The sequence below is a fragment of the Triturus cristatus genome, chromosome 4_1, assembly GCF_964204655.1.
Source record: "Triturus cristatus chromosome 4_1, aTriCri1.1, whole genome shotgun sequence".
Taxonomy (NCBI): domain Eukaryota; kingdom Metazoa; phylum Chordata; class Amphibia; order Caudata; family Salamandridae; genus Triturus; species Triturus cristatus.
The window spans coordinates 932,827,558-932,853,796 of record NC_140585.1 but is presented as its reverse complement, the minus strand read 5'-3'; the positions used below and the strand labels follow the sequence as shown (position 1 = coordinate 932,853,796).

The following is a 26,239-nucleotide window of genomic DNA, read 5'->3' as shown; positions in this document are numbered from 1 at the left end:
CAGTTTCCTTTTTATTTCAAAAGCCTTTTCCACAATGTTTTCAATATGCTTCTTCTTTTTATAAAATAAAGCTCTCTTTTTATATTTCTTCACATCTTTCAGCAAATTATGCACTACTCTCTTGTAAAATATATTTTTGCGTAATTCCTTATACTGATTTTGCCTTCTTTTACCATACTTTATCTCCTTTGACTGACCATTTGCTTTTTTGCTTTTCCTCTTATTTTGAATTATTTTCTTAGTTGAATCATTCTCAGTAGTTCCAGCATTATGTACATTCTGTTTAGTCCTACAAACATTTTTAATAAATTACTTTGTGATCTTACCAGAAGATTTTTTCCTTTTAGCCACATTATCTTGTACATTCAATACTTGTGGTTGATGTTTCTTCAAGTAATCCTCCTGTCTCTGTTCTTTTCTTTTTCTTTTTTTTTCTGGCATGATTTCTCTATTTTAATGTTCAAAAACAGTATCTGTAAAAAAGAATCACAAATAAATGTATATTAATAACTTTCAAATTTATACTATTCTATTACTGTAGAAACACATTTTATATAAAAACTGACTAAGAAACTATAGCCCTGAAGCACAAGTGTGACAATGGTTAAAACACTACATGCATAGTGCATACTACTTTGAAGCAGTTCATGCCCTAAAGCCTACCTCACTAAAAGACTACATGCTAACTGACTGAATGATTACAGTACTATAAGGAAACACACTGGGTGAGTGACAGGGTGTTTGCTAGAAGTGTATGAATCCTGACTGGGGAATTGAAGGTGTGAAAGACAAATGTGTAGGTGGTTAGAGGACTGCATGCATAGTGGATAGGCATTTGAAGTAGTCCATGTACTAAGGCCTGGCTCACTGCATGAGTACTTGGGTACTGACTGAATGATTAGACTACTGCAAGGAGAGTGCCTGGGTGAATTTATAAGTGGTTGGCTTTTGGCGCAGTGAATGGATTAGTACTTGGTACTGAATGGGTCACTAGAGGAGTGCAAAGGGAGTGACAGGGTGTTTGCTGGAGTGTATGGATAGTGACTAGGGAATTGAAGTTATGAAAGAGAAGTGTATAGGTGGTTACAGGACTGCATGTATAGTGGATAGGGGTTTGAAGCAGTCCATGTGCTAAGGCCTGTGTCGCTGCATGACTACTTGGATACTGACTGAATGATTAGAGTACAGCAAGGAGAGTGCCTGGGTGAATTTATAAGTGGTTGGCTTTTGGCGCAGTGAATGGATTAGTAATTGGTACTGAATGGGTCACTAGAGGAGTGCAAAGGGAGTGACAGGATGTTTGCTGGACTGTATGGATACTGATTAGGGACTTGAAGGTGTGAAAGACAAGTGTGTAGGTGGTTAGAGGACTGCATGCATATTGGATAGGGGTCTGAAGCAGTCCATGTGCTAAGGCCTGGGTTGCTGAATGAGTACTTGGGTACTGACTGAATGATTACAGTACTGCAAGGAGAGTGCATGGGTGAATTTATAAGTGTTTGGGTTTTGGCGCAGTGAATGGATTAGTACATGGTACTGAATGGGTCACTAGAGAAGTGCAAGGGGAGTGACAGGGTGTTTGCTGGAGTGTAGATATACTGACTGGGGAATTGAAGGTGTGAAAGACAAGTATGTAGATGGTTAGAGGACTGCATGCATAGTGGATAGGCATTTGAAGCAGTCCATGTGCTAAGGCCTGGCTCAGTGCATGACTACTTGGGCACTGACTGAATGATTAGAGTACTGCAAGGAGTGTGCCTTGGTGAATTTATAAGTGTTTGGGTTTTGGCACAGTGAATGGATTAGTACATGGTGCTGAATGGGTCACTAGAGGAGTACAAAAGGAGTGACAGGGTGTTTGCTGGAAGTGAATGAATACTGACTGGGGAATTGAAGGTTTGAAAAACAACTGTGTAGGTGGTTAGAGGACTGCATGCATAGTGAATAGGCGTTTGAAGCAGTCTATTTGCTAAGGCCTGACTCAATGCATGAATACTTGGGTACTGACAGAATGATTAGAGTACTGCAAGGAGAGTGCCTGGGTGAATTTATAAGTGGTTGGCTTTTGGTGCAGTAAATACATTAGTATATGGTGCTGAATGGGTCACTGGAGGAGTGCAAGGGGTGTGATAAGGTGTTTGCTGGAGTGTATCTATACTGACTGGGGAATTGAAGGTGTGAAAGAGAAGTGTGTAGATGGTTAGATAACTGCATGCATAGTGCATAGGCGTTTGAAGTAGTCCATGTGCTAAGGCCTGGCTCACTGCATGAGTACTTGGGTACTGACTGAATGATTAGAGTACTGCAAGGAGAGTGCCTGGGTGAATTTAAAAGTGTTTAGAATTTGGCACAGTGAATGGATTAGTACATGGTGCTGAATGGGTCACTGGAGAAGTATAAGGAGAGTGACAGAGTGTTTGTGGGAACTGTATGAATACTGTCTGTAATATTGAAGGTGTGAAAGACAAGTATGTAGGTGGCTAGAGACCTACATGCATAGTAGATATACATTTAAAACAGTCCATAGAGTAACACTTGGATCACTGCAAAACTACCTGAGTACTGACTGAATCATTACAGTACTACAAAAAGAGTGACTGAGTGAATCTTATTAAGTTTTTGGGTTTTGGTGCAGTGAATAGATTAGTACTTAGTGCCATATGAGTCAGTGGATGTGTGCAACTGAAGTGACAGAGTGTTTATTGGAGTTTATAGATACTGACTGGGAAATTGAAGGTCTGAAAGACAATTGTGTTGGTACTTAGAGGCCTCCATACATATTGGAAACACGTTTGAATCAATCTATGTGTAAAGGCCTGTCTCACTCCATTAGTACTTGGGTACTGACTGAATGATTATACTATTGCAAGAAGAGTGCCTGGGTGAATTTATAAGTGTTTCAGGTTTGGCGCAGTGAATGCATTACTACATGGTGCTGAATGGGTCACTGGAACAGTGCAAGGAGAGTGACAGAATGTTTGCTGGAAGTACATGGATACTGACTGGGGAATTCAAGCTGTTAAAGACAAGTGTATAGTATGTTAGAAGACTGCATGCATACTGCACAGACATTTGAAGCAGTCTATGTGGTAATGCATGGTTCACAACATGAGTAGTTGGAAACTGACTAAATCATTAGACTACTGCTAGGACAGTGCCTGGGTAAAACTTTTACATTTTCAGTTCTGGCGCAGTGAAGAGAATAGTACATGGTACTGAATCAGTCACTGGATGAGTGCAAGATGACTGACAAGATGTTTATTGAAATATATAGATACTGACTAGTTAATTAATGAAGTGAAAGACAAGTGTGTAGGTGACTAGAAGCCTGTATGCATACTGTATAGGGTTTAAAGCAGTCCATGTTGAAAGGCCTGGCTCACACCATGAGTACTTAGACACTGACTGAATGATTAAAGTACTGCAAAGAGAGTGCCTGGGAGAATTTATAAGTGTTTGGGTTTTTGCGCAGTGAATGGATTAGTACATGGTGCTGAATGGGTCACTAGAGGAGTACATGGGGAGTGACAGGGTGTTGGCTTGAAGTGTATGGATACTGACTGTGGAATTAAAGGTATGAAAGAGAACTATGTAGATGGTTAGAGAACTGCATGCATAGTAGATAAGCATTTGAATCAATGCATGTGCAAAGGCCTGCCTCACTCCATTACTACTTGAATATTAACTGAATGTTTACAGTATTGCACGGACAGTTCCTCGGTGAATACATAAGGAATGATTACCTTTTAATACTACCTAATCTTGAGAACAGTACATTTTTTAAGCAGTTATGCATATTCAAAGAAATGAAGTACTCAAATGCTTCTCTCACAGTGGTTACACAAATGCACACAGACTCACAGTGTGATTCTAGACAACAACCCCTATCCCTAGGAGTTTACCAAAACTCATTCATTACTGTAAGGGGACTGCACACAAGCTACATATTTCAGAACTGCACTTTAGTGTCAAAGCCTGACTCATTTAATCAAAGCATAAGCAAAAACTGCCTTCTTATACTACTAAAACTTGACAACAAGACAGGTTTTAAAACAGTTATCTGTCAGCAAATACATGATGTTACCAAATGCTTCTCTCACAGTGGTCCCCAAATGCACCCAGTCTCACAGTGTGATTCTAGCAACACTATCCCTACCAGTTTACCAAAACTCGTTCACTACTGTGCAAGGGGTAAGGGGACTGCACACAATCTACATATTAAAGTACAGCACATTACTGTCAAAGCACGACTCATTTTATCAATGCATAAGCAAAGACTGGCTTCTAATGCTACTAAAAATTGACAACATGACAGGTTTTAAAATAGTTATCTGTCAGCAAATACACGATGTTACCAAATGCTTCTCTCACAGTGGTTCCCAAATGCACACAGAATCACAGTGTGATTCAAGACAAGCACCACTATCCCTAGGAGTTTACCAAAACTCATTCACTACTGTGGAAGGGGTAAGGGGACTGCACACAATCTACATATTTCAGAACTGCACTTTATTATCAAAGCCTGACTCATTTAATCAAAGCATAAGCAAAAACTGCCTTCTAATGCTACTAAAACTTCACAACAAGACAGATTTTAAAACAGTAATCTGTCAGCAAATACACGATGTTACCAAAGGGTTCTCTCACAATCCTTACCCAAATGCACACAGACTCACAGTGTGATTCTAGACAAGCAACACTATCCCTAGCAGCTTACCAAAACTCATTCACTACTGTGCAAGGGGTAAGGGGACTACACACAATCTACATATTAAAGTACAGCACATTAGTGTCAAAGCATGACTCATTTTATCAATGCATAAGCAAAGACTGGCTTCTAATGCTACTAAAACTTGACAACATGACAGGTTTTAAAAGATTTATCTGTCAGAAAATACATGATGTTACCAAATGCTTCTCTCACAGTGGTTCCCAAAAGCACACACACTCACAGTGTGATTCTAGACAAACACCACTATCCCTAGGAGTTTACCAAAACTCATTCACTACAGTGGAAGACGTAAGGGGACTGCACGCAAACTACATATTTCAGAACTGCACTTTAGTGTCAAAGCCTGACTCATTTAATCAAAGTATAAGCAAAAACTGCCTTCTAATGCTACTGAAACTTGACAACAAGACAGGTTTTAAAACAGTTATCTGTCAGCAAATACACGATGTTACCAAATGCTTCTCTCACAGTGGTTCCCAAATGCACACAGACTCACAATGTGATTCTAGACAAGCAACACTATCCCTAGCAGCTTACCAAAACTCATTCACTACTGTGGAAGGGGTAAGGGGACTGCACACAATCTACATATTAAAGTACAGCACATTAGTGTCAAAACATGACTCATTTTACCAATGCATAAGCAATGACTGGTTTCTAATGCTACAAAAACCTCACAACATGACAGGTTTTAAAACAGTTATCTGTCAGCAAATACATGATGTTACCAAATGCTTCTCTCACAGTGACTCCCAAATGCACACAGACTCACTGTGTGATTCTAGACAAACAACACTATCCCTTGCACTATACCAAAACACATTTCATCATCTAGAAGGAGTACTACATTTTAGTGTAGAAGCATAACTCATTTCACAAATTTATAAACAATCACTGATTTCTAATTGTACCGAAATATAAAAACAGCACAGTTATCTCCCTGCAAACACATGAAAAACACAAATGCTTATCACAAAAGACCTCCTCTCAATTAAATAACTCACCTTTCAAGTAGTTTTGTAGATTAACCCCTTCGGTGCTCATGACGGAACGGTTCCGTCATGAGCCACGGTTGAGCTGTGCTCATGACGGAACCGTTCCGTCCTGACCACGCCCGCGCAAGATTCCGTCAGCACAGCGGCGGAATCTGCGCAGCATGGAAGGGGTTAAGAAGTATATCAGTCACACACCAGATTTTCTTATACAGAATCTCTGCACTGTGCACCTGTCAGCAAAACCAAAGAATGGCAAAGTTTCCCTCTCATTTTCCCCACATATACATGTAAACATCAAATCACATTCCTTCCCACATAAATTCAAAACCAAACACACATTTCTATTGGTTAAACATTTCAACCCTTTCCAAATGACATACATGTGAACCCTTCCCCCAATCTGCCTTCTGCCTGTTACCATAGAAACAGGTCATGGAACACTGTACTGAACACACAGGTCACAAGTTCAGCACACAATGTTGCTAATCAAGACAGCAAGTGTGCTTGACTTTTCAACATATCAGCTTATCATATATAATATTCCTTACAATCAGTTTTTGTTAACCAATAAGAATCATGCGTTTAAAAAACAGAAATATGCACCCTACCTTTCAGTGTAGAAGGTTGTCAAACAACCAATGATTTCTTGTCTTTTTTCAAAACTGCATCTTAGCCACCATTTTAGAAAAATCTTACTTTCCAAACTGCCATTTCATTTACAGAGACCATCTGAGTGCATCCAGACCTCCTTTCAAGATGCTTAGAGTGTGGATTGTGGGACACAGCTATATTTTCTGGAGCCAAAGGTATGCAGAAAACAAAGGCATTCACAAAGACCTAGGTTTGCCAAATGTAGATATTAAATGGATTGGACAGAGAGGGTTAAAGTGGCACCAATTGATGCCATTGGTGAAATCCTTCATGCATATCCAACACCCTGACCTCATATTAGTGCACTGTGGTGGCAATGACCTAGGCACTTTGACTGTGGTAGGTCTGGAAATGCTTATGAAGGACACCTTTGCAGAACTGATTTCACTTTTCCCCAAAACTGCCTTTGTGTATTCTTACATATGCCAAAGGCAGAAATTGAACTGGTCCGATCATTTTTGGCCACAAATTGAGAAAGTTAGGAAACGTGAATAAATCTGTTTCTGCCTTTCTCCGAGACTATAGAATGGGGTCCATTTTCAATAACAATCTGCGCTTTCATATGCAAGAGATGTATAGGAGAGATGGAGTTCACTTTACTGATGACGGAAACAACAACTTTAGACTCTGTATAGGTACTTACTTATAAGTACCAAAAACTCTCAATGAACACAACAGCTCTTTTTAGAGCCACTCAAGAACAAAACACTTAAGCTTGATGTTTATCTCCCAAAAATGTAAAAAAAAAAATTCTTGGTTCCGCGCACCCAACGCGATAGGAACGCTCACCCAACGCGAGAGAATCCGCGAACCCAACGCGATAGGATGCGCGCATTTCGCAGTTTTTTTTTTAAAAAGAGGGCCCCAGGGGGTCCTTCTGGGATCCCCTAAGCAGATCTAGAGGGTCAGAGTATTTCCACTCTGCCCCCTTTATATGTTTTATACACTTATTCCCCTTGCTTCTTCAGCCTCGCTTCTACCGAGGCAGAAAATGGCCTCCAACAGTTCCTGGTTTCGAATGCAGACAGACACTCGACAGCCAATTAGCATTCAGCGTGTGATCGTCAGGGTGCGCGCTCGGTTCAGGGAGGGTGCGCTTACGGTGCGGGTAGGGTGCGCGGATCCTCCCCGGCCATAGATATCACTAACTTTTTTACCCTAATTTTCTCAGGAACTACTGAACAGATTCACACCATTTATGCAAAAGGCACGAGTCTGAACTGAGGACTACCTCTTTGCCAAATTTGGTGTAATTCCGTTCAGCAGTTCGGGCTGTAGCTGCGACAACAGATCCTATGGGAAATTGAATGGGGAAAACATGTTTTGGGACCCCCCTTTTTTCTCGGCCCCCGCTTGATGAATCACCACAAAACTTTCAGGGTAGGAGCGGAATGGAGCTGGCCAAAAGTTTGGAAAATTTTGCAAAGATTCGTCAATCGGCGCCAGACTTATTGGGAATAGAATGTTGCGGATTTCCTATGGAAAATAGGTCCTAACTATAACTATCTACTGGCGACTGCCAGTAGATAATATATGTATATATTATAATTTTCCTCTCACCGGATGCTGTTGGCTGTTTGATGCATCATTCCACCTACTATATATATCTATATTATGGAGAATTGAATGAATTTATTTGTACTAGCTCAGTTTAGTAAAGACACCCACCTGGGATGAATGAGTACCTCATTATGTTAGGTGCGGTAATAAGTTCATCTGTCATCTATTGGGTATTAATGAGACAAAGTACTTAGATCACAGACTGTAAATATGAATTAATAGCGGTTAATTATATATTCATTTCTGAAAAGTTTTGCAGCAATAGACTATAAGTAAGACTGCACTGTCAAATAAGTACAGATTGAGTTTGCAAGTATATAGAATTGCATTGACCAAGATGGCCCCTATGATGTGTAGGAACCTGAGGAAGCAGTCACACATTGTTTATATGTTTATGTCACGGGAGGCTGATAAGGGGGAATCAAGAGGGCGGACGATGTTATGAACAATGCTTGTAAAAGCCGAAACAAGTTGACATTTATTTTCTCAGCACTGCAATATTAACAAGCATTTGCAATGCAATAGGTCTCGCATTTGCTAGAGTTTGAACAATTGGCATTATAAATTGCAATGCATTTTATTTATGTGTTTTGAAAACCTGCAAGTGGTACGTAAACATGCACTTTGTACTCACAGTTGTTGCTTATGAGAAGCAAGGCTGGCAGTAACTGTGCCTCTTTTACTGCCAGCCTTGCTTCTCGTAAACAATGACTATAAGTACAAAGTGGGGGTTTATGCACCACTTGCAGGTTTTCAAAACACATAAATAAAATGCATTGCAATTTAAAATGCCAATTTCTCAAACTTTCACAAATGCGAGACCTATTCCATTGCAAATGCTTGTTTTGCTTGACATGCCATTCCAGTTTAGACCCAGCCATATGCAAATCAGTCTTGATCCTGCTCCCCATGGGCCAGATCCTACGTTCTAAACCTGTGTAGACTATTGACGTGGTGTTTTCATTGTGTTACTGTGTGTGTGATGCACAAGGAGTTTATACATTGCCTCATTTTGATATGCCTGACTGCTCTGTGCCAAGCTACCAAAGGGGGTGGTGATGGACGGAGCATCAGAACCAATCAAACACTCACACCCAGTCAACAGATCTGGGTTTAATCCATCACCGTTCTTTAGCCCACTCTGCCACCCCAGTTCAGACATGGCCATATGCAAATCAGTCTGACCCTGTGCCTCATGGGAACAGTCCAGCCCGAACTGCCAAGCCATGCCTTCCCTGGACCGGAAACAAGCTTCCTAGGACCGGTTTCTGGCATTTCAGCCGTCTTCAGCCAGGCTTGCTTGAATCCAGTGGCAAAGTGAGCAAGGGACTCACGTCTGTGCCAAGCTACCAGCGGGTGAGCACTGGTAATCTTTTGCTGTGTATCTAGCTTACCCTGACTAGGATTGTGGTTCCTACTTGGACAGGGTACATACCTCTGCCAACTAGAGACCCAATTTCTAACAGCAACCAGCAGCTCTCTTTCTCCTAGCACTCACTGTAAGTGGGTGGAGTTTATTCATATGATATTTACTTATAATCTCCTATCTCTTTTGACCCATTTCTGACTACCGGTTATATATAGTGCAGAAAGAAGTGGCAAACATTTAGCAATTTGTTGGTCTCTGGATGAAGGGATCTTTCATCAAAACAGTTCACAAATTTCTTCCCATGAGTAACTGTGCAACATTGAGGAGGCATAAAACATGATTCATCTTTTCAATATGTAAACAAGATTGCAGACTGGAAGAGAAAAGCTGCCTGTATTAGGCATGTTCCAATTGGTTATTCACAATTATATCACAAAATACAATTTGTAATAACATTCTTGTCCTCCTCCACCATGAATATTATAATACATTGATTGAAATTCTTTTTCTGAGGAAGAACGGTTCAGTGTCCTAGGCACTGTTGCTATTTACATTTTCTGAGGTCATGTGGGGATGTGTCAGGGGCCCGGCTTCTGCTGTGGAGATGTCCTGGTTGAGGGTAAAGCTGATCAGCTTTACAGCTAATGAGGAAAAAGCAGGCCTTCCACATCTGTTTTCTCTCCAAGGTACAAAAGGGAATCAACTGATATCTGATCAATGTTTGCCTGAGATAGGTGTCTACGCTGCCTGTCAAGGATTGCAAAGGTGTGTCTCCGGAACACGAATCCTCCTCCTCTGTAGTGTCATCATTTCCAGGATGCTTGGCCCAATAAATGTGATTTACTTGAAGTTTCCTGAGGTGTCAAGAGTTGCTATACATTTGTGAGTATTCATGCTGGTTATAGCAAATAGGAATGGATAACAATGAGGACGGTACAGCGATATAAAATTACAGAGATGGGGCCAGGACAGCGTGTCAAGGGAATAATGTAAGGGATTTACATTGGGAAAGTGTCGCACAGCAGTACTATGACAACATAAGGAGTAACAGTGTGTATCAGATGAGCACCACATGCCATGGGCCAAAGGGTAGCAGGTTGGTAAAATTGGGGGATTTTGCAATTCTGCCCAAGAGTTTGTCTTCCAGAACTGTGAGCATTAGTAATTTGCCAAATTACATATAAAAGCCTCATTTTGAATTCTATATTATTCCCGATTTGGGTGCAAAGCGGAGTTTATGCCCTAATCTGGTTTACTACTGGCACAGTAATACCACACGTTTCTCCACATGAATTACAGTAAGTAAAACCAGGCAGAAATGTGTTAAGAAAACCCCACATGCTCCCAGTTCCAAATCTGCAGCTTGGTTTAGGGAAAACCAGGCTTTGATAGTGAGTTATTCTACAAACCGAGGCATGAAACTCGAACTATGCAGAAATACTGCGCCAGGTAAATTCCACATCTAAACGGGGTTTAGAAACGGAGCCTGGAATCGCACGAGCGTGTGCGATTCCAGGGTCTGTTTTCAAACCCCGGACAAAGGGCTCTCGCCTGCCCTGAAATTAAAATAAAGAAACACATGCCTTGAAGCAGTCTGATCTCACCGCGCAGCGCTGTAAAAGCACCTCATTACATAATACTGTGGGATAAAAGCGGATTTAGCTCCTCTTCCTTTCTTTTCCTAATGATATTCGGCTGCCCCCGCCACTCCTCCCGAAGAAACATGTTTTAATAGTTGATGATTTTACAAATAAGCTCCCCTCGTTTGGTGGGCATTAAAGTTTGTTTAGATAAAACAAGCGCTGAGAAATGAGAGCATCGCGGAAACACTCGTGTGTTCACTAGTTTCTGGTGATGTTCGCACTTTAGAAATATGGGCCACTTTCACAAAACTTTCTGCCCACCTAAGGTCACTCATCGCATGAAACCCGAAGTACCGACCGGAAAGCAGGAATACTGGTTCATTTCTGGGTTATTCCAACAACAGTTCACATTACGACTGTTGAAAATCCGCAAATGTTGCAAACTGAATCTAGACGCAAATGTAAAGCTGGGGCATGCACGAGGGTCGGGGGGGTCACGCACTGTCTTTCCCAATTACTGCCTACACGGGCTGCCAAAGGCAGTCGGAAAATAGCAAAATTGTGCAAACTGGACCCTATAATTTTTGAGTGTGTGGAAAATTATTTAATCTCTCGAGGGCCTTCAGTAGGAACTGATTCGCACATATTCTTGAAAAAGTCAGAAACTTTAAGAATAATGGGCTTCCTCCTGTAATGTGTGCATATTTGCCACTTTCAGGGGCTCGCAGAAGGGTGATGGGCGGAATCCACTTCTCACATTGTCAGCAGGGTGCACGAGCCGCGAATGCCGAATGGAACTTCTTTCTCATATTCTAATCTCTAGCTGGAATCTATTTTTTCAAAATGGGGAACTGTTCCATCCAAAGCCTCAATAAACGGGGTCTCTGGGGCGGTCTTTCTCACCATTGGGCACTCCCACGCCAGGCTTTTTGCACTTGGGGTGGAAACTGAGTGTGAAAACCGACCGAAACCGTCTAGGAAGACCAACATTCAAATATTTTAGGGGCTTTTACTAATTTCAGAATGCTCAAAATGTCACCTCCCCCACACCTGCTCTGGTCCTAACTCTTAATTTACAACTGCGGAAAAACACAACTACGTTTGAATCTTTCCCGGGAGAAAGAGGAAATGGAGTTGTTCTTTTCAGAGACACTGAATTATGTAATCTATGACTACCAGATTCGTGACCATGAAGAGTGACAGCATGAGCATTTAAACAAGCGGCACTGAGCGATCCTTTCGCGATCGCTATTGTAAAAAAACACACGCCTGCGAGTGGTGCGTGCACGCCACTGCGAGGCATATCTTTTCAATTATCGCGCCCGTGTCTGGGCACGATAATTGAAAACATATGGGCTTTGGTGCGCGTAACAGACACCAATAGGCCGTGGGCGGAGCAATGCTCTCGCCTTTGGCCTATTGCGTGCTCTATTGAAACAAAACACGCACTCAAAGCCCAATTACAGATCCCAAAACAGAAAACACATGCACGAGCGTGTGTGATTCCAGGGTCCATTTCTGAACCCCGGACAAAAGGACTCTCGCCTGCGCGAGCACTGCTGCGCAGTGCAACGCAGGTCGCGAGACTTAAAAATGTTATCTTGAGTGTTGACCTCTTTATGAGGAAGAACAGAAGGAGGGAAGAAAGGAGATTAAGACAGAGTGGTGGCAGCACTACAGTTTGTGCACCACTGACGGACTTGTACTCCTGTCCTGAGTGCCCCAGCTGCAACAATGTCTGGATACATGGTGCTGATTTTTGTTGTTACAGGCGAACACAATCATGCGTGTGTGCCATGACATAGGCCTGTCTCAAGGATTGCCGTCTTTTTGGACACAAATGTAATAACATGGAACGTCTGTGGTATGCACACTCCAGCGTGCAGGTATGCTGTGGACTCCTATCTCCAATGCCACAACACCCATATTGATTATTTGCATGAATCATATTTAATCACCACTGAGGCTATCAAGCTGCAAAGGCACTGGCAAGGAAAGGTATACTCTACTATTTTCTCAACATATTCGAGGGGGGTACTGGTGTTGATCCAGGCTAGGGTCCCTTTTCAGACTTATAATACCAGGATTGTCCCAGATAGACAATACGTTTTTATCAAGGGCAGACTAGATGGTTGACACATTGTAATTTCCAGCATAAATGCTCCAAACACGACCAGGCAGCATTCTTGACCAAGTTATCTGCTGTGCTGTCGGCCTGGAACCAACTGCCCTGGCTGTTGGGTGGAGACTTCAATAGTGTCCTGAGTCTTGATCTTGATTGCTCGTTTCCCCTCCTCTCCAACACAACCGCTATGACGAATGCCTAACATCTTATGGACTGGCTCAGAAATTTGGCGAGCGCGTAACACTAGGGCCCAACTGTCTTCCTTTTACTTATACTCACATGGTTTACATGATCGCATTGACCGCATTATCGGCTCTCTGGACTTCCTCCCACATGTCACACATACCGATTATGTGGGGTGCAAGCACTCTGACCATAACCCTCAACTCCTGCATTCCAACTGGGATAAGATTCCCACACCTGTAACTACTTGGCGTTTGCAACCGACGGCACTTGAGGATCCTCCCTTCCTAGACACTGCTATAACAGATTATTTCAAGGTAAATGCAGCTACTTTAACCTCCAGGTTAATCGAGTGGGATGCCTTTAAGGTAGCGATATGGGGCCAGTGTTAGGCACCACTTGGAATGTCCACTGCCAATTTGACAAAGACATCATGAACGTTGAGCTTGACATATGAAACTCAAGCCTTGCAGGACCCCACCTACCGGGACCAACTGACATAGGCATGACAGGAACATATGGCCCTTTTGGAGAGACTTTGTTGTCTCAATTATGCGACTCATTTGGCAAGGACTCACGCCGGTGCTGATAAGTCTGTAGCACTATTGGCCTACTTCCTTCTTAACAAGCAGCTCTGGCATGCGATACTGGCACTGCTCACAACTCAGGGGGATTTACTTCACACTCAATGTGACATACATGCAGAGCTGACTGACCACTATTCTGCATTATACCAATCGGTTTCCAATGCTACCACCTCTGACATAGATGCCTTCCTCACTACCGTCACTATATCACAAATCACATTAGAGCACAAGACAGAGCTAGACAGCCACCTCACTCTCTTTGAAAGTCTGGAGGCCATTTGGTCCTTGTCGACTGGCAAGTTGCCAGGTCTTGATGTCTACCCGCTGAATTCTACAAGAATTACGCTCCATTATTAGCCCCTCGTCTACTGACACTCTACGACGAAGCACTTCAAGCCTCCTGACTGCCACCATCAATGCGCAAAGTGCTACTAATATCTCTCCCCAAGCTGGATCCGCACTATACAGCACTAGGCTCCTATAACTCTCTTGAACACTGATTACAAGATATTGGCCAAGATACTTGCTGACTGACTGGCGCCGCTGGTGCCGACACTGGTACACCTGGACCAGAACAGCTTTGTCCCAGTCTGCAGTACCTCACTCAACCTGCACAGAATCTTTAGGGTCCTGGAATATGCCCCACTTCCTGGCCACAGTCTGGCTACACGGTTTCGGATCTGGTGTAAGCGTTTAATTCGAAAGAATGGCCCATTCTCTTTAAGGTTTTACAATGTTATGACCTTGGAGCCTGCTTTGTCCGTATAGTTTGGCTTCTCTACACTCTTCCTTTGGCGTGGGTGAGAACCGGCACCCTCATCTCCGAACCCATCCCTTTTCCCAGAGGGACTCTCCAGGGATGCCCCCTCTCGCCTTTCCTTTTTGGTCGAGCCTAGGCAGCTGTCTGCAAGGCCTGCTGTATTCGATAAAGGACTTTGCTCCCACCTACTGCCTTCCCATTGGTTCAGTGCAGTGTCACTCTTTTTTGCTGCATCCTAAATGGTTAATGCAGCAATATGTCACTTCCGTTTTTCTCACAGGAACACCACCCAAGTACAGTTTCCTTCCGCTTCTATTGTCTGCTTCTATTGTTCACTTTGTGTTTCGGAGAACTCTTTTATATGTTTCCAGTGTGCCACGACTTAGGATGCAGCCGCTTTGCTTTCCGCCCGTCGCTTACTTCGGTGTAAGGTCCTGGATCCATTTGCTGCACCGATCCAATTCCAAATCTTACGCTACAACCACTGTTAAATAAACATCACAGGCAATCTTTTTTTCCCTGGCCTAGTGCCGTGCTAGCTTCATGGACACCACTCTTTATCTTTCGCATGTCATCTTTTGAGTAATTGTTGGGATCCAGGTAGCAGACCATACAACACCAGCGGTCACCAATGATGATGCTCTCTGGGGGTGTTCATGCCTTATTCTTGGTGTCTAGTGCCTGTAACAGGTCAAAGGCATTGGGCTATCTGGCCTGCCTTAGGACAGCTCTTTTTCAGTGCATGAATTGCTAATTTGCATGAAAGCATCAATTGGCAGTCCGCTCTGGATTACCCTTAAGGCTGTGGCTGACTGTTGCTGCACCTATTTTATTCCGTTTGCCTGTTTGTTCCTCCTTTTGTGTCAATCTCGGAGTCACAGTCGACCCCGGGCCGGTGGACCTGCACCCTTCACCTGCATGATGCGCAGGTCACCGGTGTGGACTGAGACAGTGCCGTTTTCTTCCTTCGACCCATCTCTCTGCTCGGGGTCCTGTGCCAGCACCTGCTTCTCCTCTATCAGTTCAAGCCCAGTCTTCCTGTTTCTAGCCCCTCTTCTTCTTGATCCTCTTCTGATTCTAAAACAGCATACCTCTCTGCTCTCTTCCCCTCCCTCATATATTCTCGGTTGTGGTAACACGTCCTTCACCATAACCACTCGCAAACCATTGGATGTGTCAATGCTTAATCTTTTTCTGTGTATGGAATGTTCCTGGATCCCATAATTTTATTGTTTCCGGCAAATATCTTTGGCTTTATCCACTGTATTATACTGGGTCACTTGAGGCTTCCTTCAAAACACGTATACTCCACCCACTGGCAAGGGGGAAAATGGTGGTAATTAATTTTGTTTACTAAATGGCGCTAATGTCTTCCCCAAGAAAAAAGCTCACATCACTTAGGCGTTGCTGATATAAATTACCATGAAATAAGACACAGTTGACAACTTCTGTTATTAAACTTAAAATGAATGGATAACATGAGTTGGATGTAGCCATGCAATGAGTGTGAGATGGACACTTCATTTCCCTCCGCTTATTTAAGCTCTTACTCTGTGCTTGCTCTGTGTGCATTTAGATTGAAGGCTCCAGCTTCAACACTGAAGCCTTGCGAGACTAAAGAATAGAACTTAAAGCCAGAAACAATTCATGTTGTGTGTATCGCACACCGTTGTCTTTTCTTACAAGATGGGAGTGAAGACTTTTAAACATAGTGAAGCCAAGAAAGCTGTTGCATAGCTCAGCAGGAAATTAGCCTGCCTCTGAGTTCAGTGTGCTGCCTTTGACGTCACAGGTTCAAATCCTTTCAAGGTTAGTTCATTTGCAAAGTATATGAATTGGGATAATAGTTTAGTGTTTTGAGGCATGTCGGTTTGATCGGTTAATGGATAAATGATTAATGTGTGTCTGGGTCACAGAAAATCGAGTTGAGCAGTCACAAAGTTAGAATGTTAGAAATTTTACAGTACTCGCTAGCTCCCTTTCACCCAATCTTTTATTTTTTAGCATTAATTATGTTTCACTCATTTGGAGTTTCGTTGCTCCATTTCTGTAAACAGGGCTATACATTTTGTTCTTTATCTTGTCACAAATGTGGCAGCTGTGTCTCTGTTCCCAGTGGTAATTCCTCATTCTTAGTCCTCTAGGCAGTGCTGCAGCTGCTTCTCTGGTCCCAGTGATAATCTCCCATTCTTAGTCCTCTAGACAGTGCTGCAGCTGCTTCTCTGGTCCCAGTGGTAATTCCTCAATTTTTGTTTTCTAGAAAGTGCTGCAGCTGCATCGCAGGTCCCAGTGGTAATTCCTCATTCTTAGTCCTCTAACCAGTGCTGCTAGCTGCTTCTCTAATCCCAGTGGCAATTCCTCATTCCTAGTCCTCTAGACAGTGCTGCAGCTGCTATTCTGGTCCCAGTGGCAATTCCTCATTCAAAGTCCTCTAAGCAGTGCTGCAGCTGTGACTCTGTTCATACATCCACACCGCTCCAAACCGAAACACCGAAACACATAGGTAAAAGACATTGTCATTTACAACGCCACTAGCGCTAACTCTAAAAAATGCGAGAACTATTGCATTGCAAATGCTTGTTTCATTAGCCATTGGCACTTCGTGCCGATAGCCGTACCTGGGGTATCCCTCTAAGAGGCACCTTACACTCAGTGGCATTGTACGCTGATGATCTTTTAATTTATCTCAGGGATGTCAATTTGATGCCGGAAGGTATGTCCTCCATATGCAACATGTTTGCTCTCTTGTCGTGACTGAAGGTAAACTGGACCAAATCCTGTTTATATCCGTTCACATCCACAATAATTGACCCGGTGTCCATGCTAAATGATGGTGATGGCCTTGGCAGCCCAATATGTTTAAATATTTAGGCCTTCGTATTTATTATTCACCGACAGATCTATATGATGACAACCTCACCAAGGCACAAATGTCTGTGCGCCAGCAGATGGGGTTTTGGCAGTCAATCCCACTATTGGTTGCAGCGCACAATGCCCTCATTAAGATGATTCTGTTACCCCGATTTCTTTATTATTTTGCTAACCTTCCCCTTTATGTATTCAAGCCCTTTTTCACCACACTGGAAGGATTGATGCGATCATTGATCTGGCATAATACACACTGTCGTGTATCACTACAGAAGCTGTATTTGAGCAAGGTCAAAGGTGGGGTAAGCTGTACCCACCTTTGAGCAATATTATGTGGCCTCTCAGCTGCAATGGGTGGCCTGATGAATGGCTGGTACATACCTGACAGACACCACCTCCACCACTCCTGCCTGGGACTGGTCTGCACTGTTGCATTTATTCCAACCCTGCACGTTACCTGATCCCACTCTTCTAAAAGTCGCTTTCCGGTGTTATAGGCGCTGCCTTTCCATCACCAAACATATCCACCCATACACAACAGCACTTCCATTGTTAGGAAACCACTTCAGCTTTCATCCACATTGCTGGCTGAGCTCACCACTGCAGGACTCCACACACTTGGGGTTCTCTACTGAGAAGGCGCCCTTGTACCACTAGATTCCCTGATTGAGGATGAGGAACTGCCCCGGGCCAGGTTCTTCTCTACAACTCACTGATAGGTGTTCTGGGCAACAACTGGGGGGACGGACAAAAAAAATGCCCCATGCATCTCACCATACAATATTTACATGTCATGGGAGTGGGCACTCACTTGATCCGCTGGTTTGCCGATTCCATGAAAGCACACACACAGCTCCAACACTGCTCACATTGCCCCGCCAGTGGGAAACAGACTTAGGCTGCCCATGCATGGACATAGAGTGGGACGTGGTGCTGGAGGCACCCAGTCGCATCCCATGTAATGCTCCCTTCCGCCTCATTCAGCACAATGTCCTCCACAGGGCTTATGTAACTCCTCAAAAGATTAATCAATATTTTCAGCATGTTGACGCAGCCTGTCCAAGATGCAGTCTTGTTGACGCTAACATCATTCATATGCTGTGGGCTTGCCCCTCTTTAACTTACTATTGGCAGGAGGTTACCACTCATGTGGCACACTGCATCGAGTGCCCAGTGCTGGGTACCTGGGAGATGTGTATACTGGGTTTACGGCAATATGACAAAAAACATAGAGCCACGGACTGGTTCCTTGACTTAGGTTACTTATTAGCCAAGCGGCTAATTACGCAAAAGTGGAAATCCCCCACTCCCCTCACCCGCATGGCATGGGAGTGCTCAGTGATAGCTTGGGCTCAAGCGGAAAGCATCACACTGCGTAGGGAAGACACACTAGGGTTACATAAATACCTTTTAGCCGTCAGCTGGGATGCTATCCTGGTGAATTTTCAAATGAACACTCCACCACTAGACTATTCACAGTGACCTCCCTGCCTGAGATTCACGTGGCATAGCAAATGAATGGTTCCCTACACAGAATTGCACATCCTGCTGCTTCTTCATTGTTTAGATCATGGCGTTCCTGTGCACGTTCACCTTGATTGCCACATTGCGCATTTGGTAATAGCCCACTACTTTACGAACACATTAATTGGCCGAGGTTTAGTTTAATGTTCAAAAGTTTATTACAATTGGCAATTATATTGTATTTGCACATATTGGACTGTGTAATTTGATGACAACTAGAAAATACCTATGGAAAGACTGATTTATGGAGAGATGGCCTGTGTACCACTGTTGCTCCTCAAATCCCTTAGGCAACAAATGACACATTTTTCATGATACATTAATCAATGTTCCACACGTTACAGCTTTCGATTGCTTTGTTTGCTAAAGTACTGTTCAATGGAACTAAAATGATATTCATGTTATTGTATTGCATACTATTGTGCCACCAAAATTACAAAATGGTAATAAACAGATTTAAGCAAAAGACAAAATAGGCCTTTTTACCTGTTTCATTGGAGTGAAGCGTACAGGCAACCTCATGTAAAGTTCTGCTGCTCTGTGCAAGTTAGTATCCAGCGATGTGCAGTGCGTGTTTGTTGTATGAATGTGCTGGGTATATCTGTGCATATGTATGGTACAATACATGGAAGATTCTGCGTTACGTTTTGGGAGACCCAGAGTTGACTGAAGGAGCATGAAGAGGTTAAAGAATTCCCCTAGACAGATTTGTGGATTGCTGCATTCCTATGAACTGTGTGGGGCACACACTGGAGGAAGGGAGAGCTAGGCTGTCCACCACACCTCAAAGGGTGCTCTATGATTCAGAGAGAAGTCACTGGAAAGGGGCGTGGACACATCGCAGGAAGGAGATGGGGTTAATAAGAGAAGCATAAAGAGTAGGGCTGAGGCCCTGGGGTAACCTTTTGATACACATATCACTGTGGCTGACATCTAGGTGTGAACCTTAGTAACTCCCATGGTCTGTGTTGTGGTGCTTTGGAGTGGCTCCTGCTGTGACAGACTGCTTTCTGGAGGATGGGCAGGGCAACGGAGTAGGCATTTCAAATAGAAGCAGACCCCAACATAACCTTCAAAGACTCAGACCCTAAATCACATTTGGTGCCTGGGAATGGACTATAAGAAAGGGAGGTCGAGGCCCCCAAAATTGTGAACTGTCAAGCAGCCAGTCAGGCTGGGTGAGGAGGGGAAGCTCTGCAAAACTTCTGCGTGTGACGAGAGCTGGAGACCTGCCAAGCTGGGTCAGGGGCCTCACCCAGGGACATCTAAGACTTTCTGCCCCTGGAGCACCAGTGTTTGTGTGCTTGCTAAGACTAGTGATCCTTGTGAGGAAGAGGAGAGTGTTGGAGGATGTACAAAATTGCACAGATTGTGCCAGTTCTGACAAACAATGTGAAAAGTTTCGATTTGCCCTTACTTTTAATTCAATTTCCTGAAGCTCTTCGGCAAAATCTTAGCATGAGTATCTTAGGACGTTTCCACACATCTGCTTCCTGTGAATACATTTTAGCATTAGTGCATGGTTTTTACAAATGCGAGGAGTTAAAGTTCCCAGCAATTAAGATGTTTTGTCTTTTTTGAAAGAATGCTTTTACAGGGAAGGTTTTCCCTTAGTCCATTACCAGAAACAACGGACCATAGTTCACTTCACACATTATGTTAGATTTTTTTTTGGCTCAATGGCACAGATAATAAACATATTCCAGTGTCAATAAAATATTAGTAGAAAGAGAGCAAATGACTATTGCCACGTACATGTGTGTTATGTATTTTTTTACAGGTGACAATGTGGGCATATCATCGCACCCCAAACATAATGATAGGTTTTTCACTTTTTGAAATGGTAAAGACACAGGTACCTTCATCGGATTTGTGCTCCAAGTGGCTTAACCACCTCGGATCCAACATTTGTGATCCAAAAATCTATGAGAAGGCTAAAAAGAACGTGTTGTCCAAACAATTGAAGAGTGAATTATTACATGATTCTAACCAACAACCCCAACACCACACAATTCTCAAATTCTCAAAGGTGATTAGGTCAAGATCAAGAAGCCCAAACATGTGGCCAAAAGTTTGTCTGAGTACTCATCTGCCTACAAGGTATATGCGTGAGTAAACATTCAGGCAAATTAAAAGGCAATAGTCAACATACGGTTGATAGGCAATTTATTGCATAGTTACAGAAGGAAGACAGTGTGTGTCGCAGTTCTAGGAAGAGGGTGCATCCTAAGCACCTCAAAGGCTAGCTTTGTAACCAATTCCACTGTTATGCTCTATGAACAATTTACTTATGGCGCTCTTGATGTTTTTGTGTTTTAAGGGAGAGATATGTGGTAACTAAGGGGCAGATTTATGATGTCTGGCGCATCTCTGCTAATCAGCAGAGATACGCCAGAAGAGTTGCAACGCATCTGCCCACCCGTGCGCCACCATTGATGCGCCGCATTTACAATGCGGCGCACCGTGGCACTCGGATGGGCAGATGCGTGACGCATCTCCTGTCGGAAAGGCGGCGCATTGCTGGAGTTGCGTCGCAAGCGCGACGCAGCTCCAGCAAGGCACGGGGGTGCCCTATCCCTTACATGCTGCGTCAATCCTTACGCCTGCTTCAAGCAGGCGCAGGGTTTTGACGCAGCATGGCCTTAAAAGTGACTGAGTGAAATCTTGTAGATTTCACTCAGCCACTTTTAGGAGGCGTTCCTGCGCCGGAACGCCCCCCCTGCTCCAGAACGCCTACATGTGGCACAGGGCTTTACAACGTGATGCATCTGCCAGATGCATCACGTTGTAAATACCCCGCAGCATGGCGCAGGATTTGCGCCGCCGCTGCGTCACAAAAGTGACGCAACGGCGGCGTAAATGAGGCGCAAGGGGCTCATAAATCTGCCCCTAAGTACTTATTTTCTTTGCATCGTTTTTATTTTGTAATACAATTTGTTCTCTTGTGTCTTCCCATATCTGTCTTTCTTTGCCTCCCTCCCCTTGCCTCATTGTCTCTTATGTTGTCCATGTCTGTGACTTGTGTATCTTTGTTTGTGCCATATTTTCAGAGCGTCTTTTAGTTATTTACTTTGGAACTCCTGTGCCTTGAACAATCATTCTTGCCTGTACATGAGTGCTTCACAGATCCCCCAAAGTGTGTGGCATGAAGAAACAAAATTCGAAAGGGACAAGCAAGACTACGATTTGAGTCAAGTGTCCAAATTCGCTAGGACATCTGAATCACTGTGAAACGAAACAGCCAAAGAATACACCTCTCAGAGGCAAGAAGTAGCACAAGTGTAGTGTCGAGCATGGACTCAGAACTATAAGATGCCAATACATATCTAATGAAGAACAAGAAGTTATTTGCTGCACTTTTTGGACAAATTCAGATTGATGAAAAAGAACAGCAAAGGCAGCACAGAGGAAGAACAGGACTGAGCGGGACTGCGAGTCAAAGCAAGAGATCAACATGCTGCGAACACTGCAGAAGAAACAAAAGAAGGAGGAGGAAACATGAATAATCAAATTTAATTAACAGACAAGAAAAATGAAAGACTATAGTTAACTTATCATAACATTTTTTGACAAAGTAATAGGAAGAGGCTTTACTTGACGTTTTGCCCAGGGCAACATCTTGGATATACACATACAAGGAGTGACCCCTTTAAATGCAGCGAGCAGTTACGACTAGCTATGCATGCTTGAATTAATCTTAGCAACTGGTAATTACTCGGGCCGCATCCCAGTCCATCGTTTCTTTGCATCCATGCCACCTCAGCATGGACCCAGCCATATGCAAATCCGTCTCAACCCTGCTCCTGTGGGAACAGTCCAGTATGAAGTGTCAGACCTCCAGTTCAGGGAGGACCTGGTCTGGCGTTTCGGGTTGGACTGTTCCCATTGGAAAGGGTCACGATTTATTTGCATATTTTTAAGAGGAGCAGACAAGTATATTTGTAAGAGGAACTTTTTTCAAGTATAAAGGAGCGACCCCTAGACACGTCCTTGCACCAGCAACAGTCTCGTCTTCTCAGGTCCAGCTTCCAGAACTCTGGGAGAGTGGTAACCATAGCGAGAATGCAGGACCTGTTGCTAGGACACTACACATCTTCCCTCTTAATAACAAACAATGAATAATCACATAAAGATGCACATAACTTTACAATGATACAAGAACAGAATGAACATTGCATAATATATAAAAAGAATATGAGTGTGAGATTAGGAAAAATATGAGTGTGAAATTATATCAATAAGTCAAGTAATCATTATGCCACTTTGGAATCTTCTTGACTCGTTTGTTGCCTTCCACATCATTACAAGGGTTACTGCCATCCGCCTTCCCCGACTTTTCCACACGGTCACCATCCACCTTTTCAACCATGCATCCAGTTCCACAGCATTGCATAAAGTAACACTTCGAACGTTCCACTTCTTGCCATCAGTCAACCAAACGCAGTTACCCACAACTTTTGTTATGCACTCGGGCATCGACCATTTGGACAAACCCCTTTTCTGTACGCCCATTCTGTATGTCTGTAGTGGGATCTCCACGGCATACATCCAATCAATCCAAGGAAGCGCTGAGTAGTTGAAGTATGAAGTTTAATCCACAAGCAAAACCCACGACTGATTGCAGTAAAATACAAGAGGCATTTGAATACTACAGTTTACATTCCAGAACATAGTGATGTCAAGTACAATTGAAATATGACACAGAGCCTTAAAGGTACATTACTGCAATAAGGGTGAATTACGATATACTGCATTACTACAATATCCTCACCCAATCTCCAACAGCAAATACACGTTTGTCCTTTTTCAATGTATCGTTGTGCCTGCACACGTACCTCTCTTGGTGCTTTACACTCTAGACTTCTTTCGCATACATGTCGTGGCAAACCTTTAAGCATCCACGCAGGAGAAATTCTTGTCCCTGGTTGTCTGCCCTTGAGAAGTCTAAATGGAGACTCCTTGGTGAGAGAATGGGGTGTGGACGGTAGCTCCATAACATCTCTCTAACAGCCTACTTGTAGTCCCCACTACTACTTTCAGTCAATTGGACACACTCCTTCAAGACTTGATTGAATCTCTCAACTAGGCCGTTTTCCCTGGGATTATGAGTATAGTGAGAAATGCCCATTTTGGTAAGAAATTACTTGAATTCTTCCGCAAAAAATTGGGGTCCATTGTCAGTGCCCAATATGTCAGGACAGCCCTCCCTGTGGAAAATTTTATCACAAAATTCAATGACATTTGACGCTTTGATTTCTCAAGTGAATGCCACTTCCGGCCATTTGGAATAATAGTCAATTAGTACCAAAGCGTATTTGTTAGTTATTCCCTTGACCGAAAAGGGCCCACAAGTATCCATTGCTACTCTTTCCCATGGTTTGCTTGGGAAATTAGTGGAAGTAATGGGAGACTCCTCTACACGATGAGTTTTGTCACTACACATGCACTCTACACATCCTCGTACATGCTCTTCTACACTCCTGTTCATACCTGGCCACCAAAATGTCTCCCTAGCCTTCCTCTTCATCCCAGACATGCCACTGTGTCCTTCATGAAACAATTTTAATAGTCTAGAATGCAAACTTGAAGGTACCACCAGTCTACCACTTCTGCGCAGTACGCCATCCACAACTGATAGTTCTGTCCAGACTGTCCACAACTTACCAAATTTTTTCTTAAGGACGAAATTGGGACTGGATGGGTTGGACAATTCAATCATTAGATCCTTGAAGGTGGGATCTGACGCTACTGCAGATTTCCACTCATCAATGGAGATAGCACCCTCACAAGATTCAGACACACTTGCTACCTCACAATCTTCGTTAGAGTCCACGTCGTCATCATCACACTCTAGAGGAAATTGGGATAAGCAGTCGGCATTAACGTTGCGAATGCCCGGAACATACCGTAAGGAAAAATCATACCCTTGGAGTCTGTAAAGCCATTTAGCAATCCTGGGGATTGCTTTTCCAGCTCCCCTGGTGCTGAACAATTCTATAAGTGGCTTGTGATCAGATCTGATTTCAAAGTGGGTTCCCCAGATGTAAGTCTTAAAGTAGTTTATGCTCCACCAGCATGCTAGGGCTTCTTTTTCGATGGCGGAATAAGTAGCCTCCGCACACTTGAGGGGGCGGGATGCAAAGGCCACTACTCGTTCCTGTGCCAGATATTTCTGCATTAGTACTTCACCCAGACCATACGCACTGGCATCCACCACAATCATGCTGTGATGCAATGGGTTGAATGGTTTTAACGCTGCAGCTTTAATAATCTGTTCTTTAATGGACAGGAAAACTTTTTGGTAATCGTCTGTCCTTTCGAACTTGGTACCCTTTTTCATTAGTGCTCTCAGGACATGGACTTTGTCGGCAAAATGCTGACCAAACTTGGAATAAAATTCCGCAAGACCCAGGAATGAGCACAATTGCTCTTTATCACATGGTGATGGTGCATTAGTAATGGCATCCAATCATTTTTTTGGGGGGTTTTACTCCATCTCTCGATAAGGTGTGCCCAAGATAATCAATTTGTTTGACACCGAACTTGCACTTGCTGACTCCCACAGTCAACTCTGCATTTTGTAACTTGTTTAACGTTTGCTCCAAGATCGTGTCATGTTCACAGCGATCTGCCCCCCACACCAGCACGTTATCTTGAAATACTAATACCTTGGGCAACCCAACCAATATTTTGCTCATTACTCTTTGAAAAACCGCGGAGGCGGATGCTAAACCGAATGGCATTCTGATAAATTGGAAGGCTCCCTCTGGTGTAATGAAGGAAGTAAGGTGCCTTGATGTGGGGTGTAATCTGAACTGATGGTATGCATTGGAGAGGTCAATTAACGAGAAATATGTTGCATCAGTCATGGAGGACACCATCTCATTAATGTGAGGTAAGGGGTAACGATCAACTAGAATGTTGCGATTAAGGTCTCTCAAGTCAATACACATGCGTAGATTACCGTCAGGTTTGCATGCTAAAACGACCGGACTGAGCCTTTCCGATGACTCAATAGGTTCGATGACCTGTGCATCACATAATCCTTGCAGTTCTTTTTTAAAATTTGCTCTGAGGGTAAATGGTACATTCCTCGCCTTATGTACACATGGAACATTGTTGGATTTAAGTACAATATGGTGTTCAAATTTTTCTAAACATCCTAACTTTTCCCCGAATAATTTGGGAAATTTGGTAACCCACCTGGTTTTCTCTGCTTCTTACGTGACCAGAACCTGCTGTGGATGGTTAGGGTCCAATGTGATACCTAATGTTTTTTGTTCGCACCACCCCAGCAATGCT

The 26,239-nt window shown here is 43.3% G+C and overlaps 1 protein-coding gene across 1 annotated transcript in view; it reads right to left on the bottom strand.

The window, feature by feature from the left end:
- The window catches only part of LOC146855852 (guanylyl cyclase-activating protein 1-like), a 198,590-nt gene that overhangs the window by 27,371 nt on the left and 144,980 nt on the right, over positions 1-26,239 (bottom strand). The gene's annotated exons all lie outside the window — the stretch shown is intronic.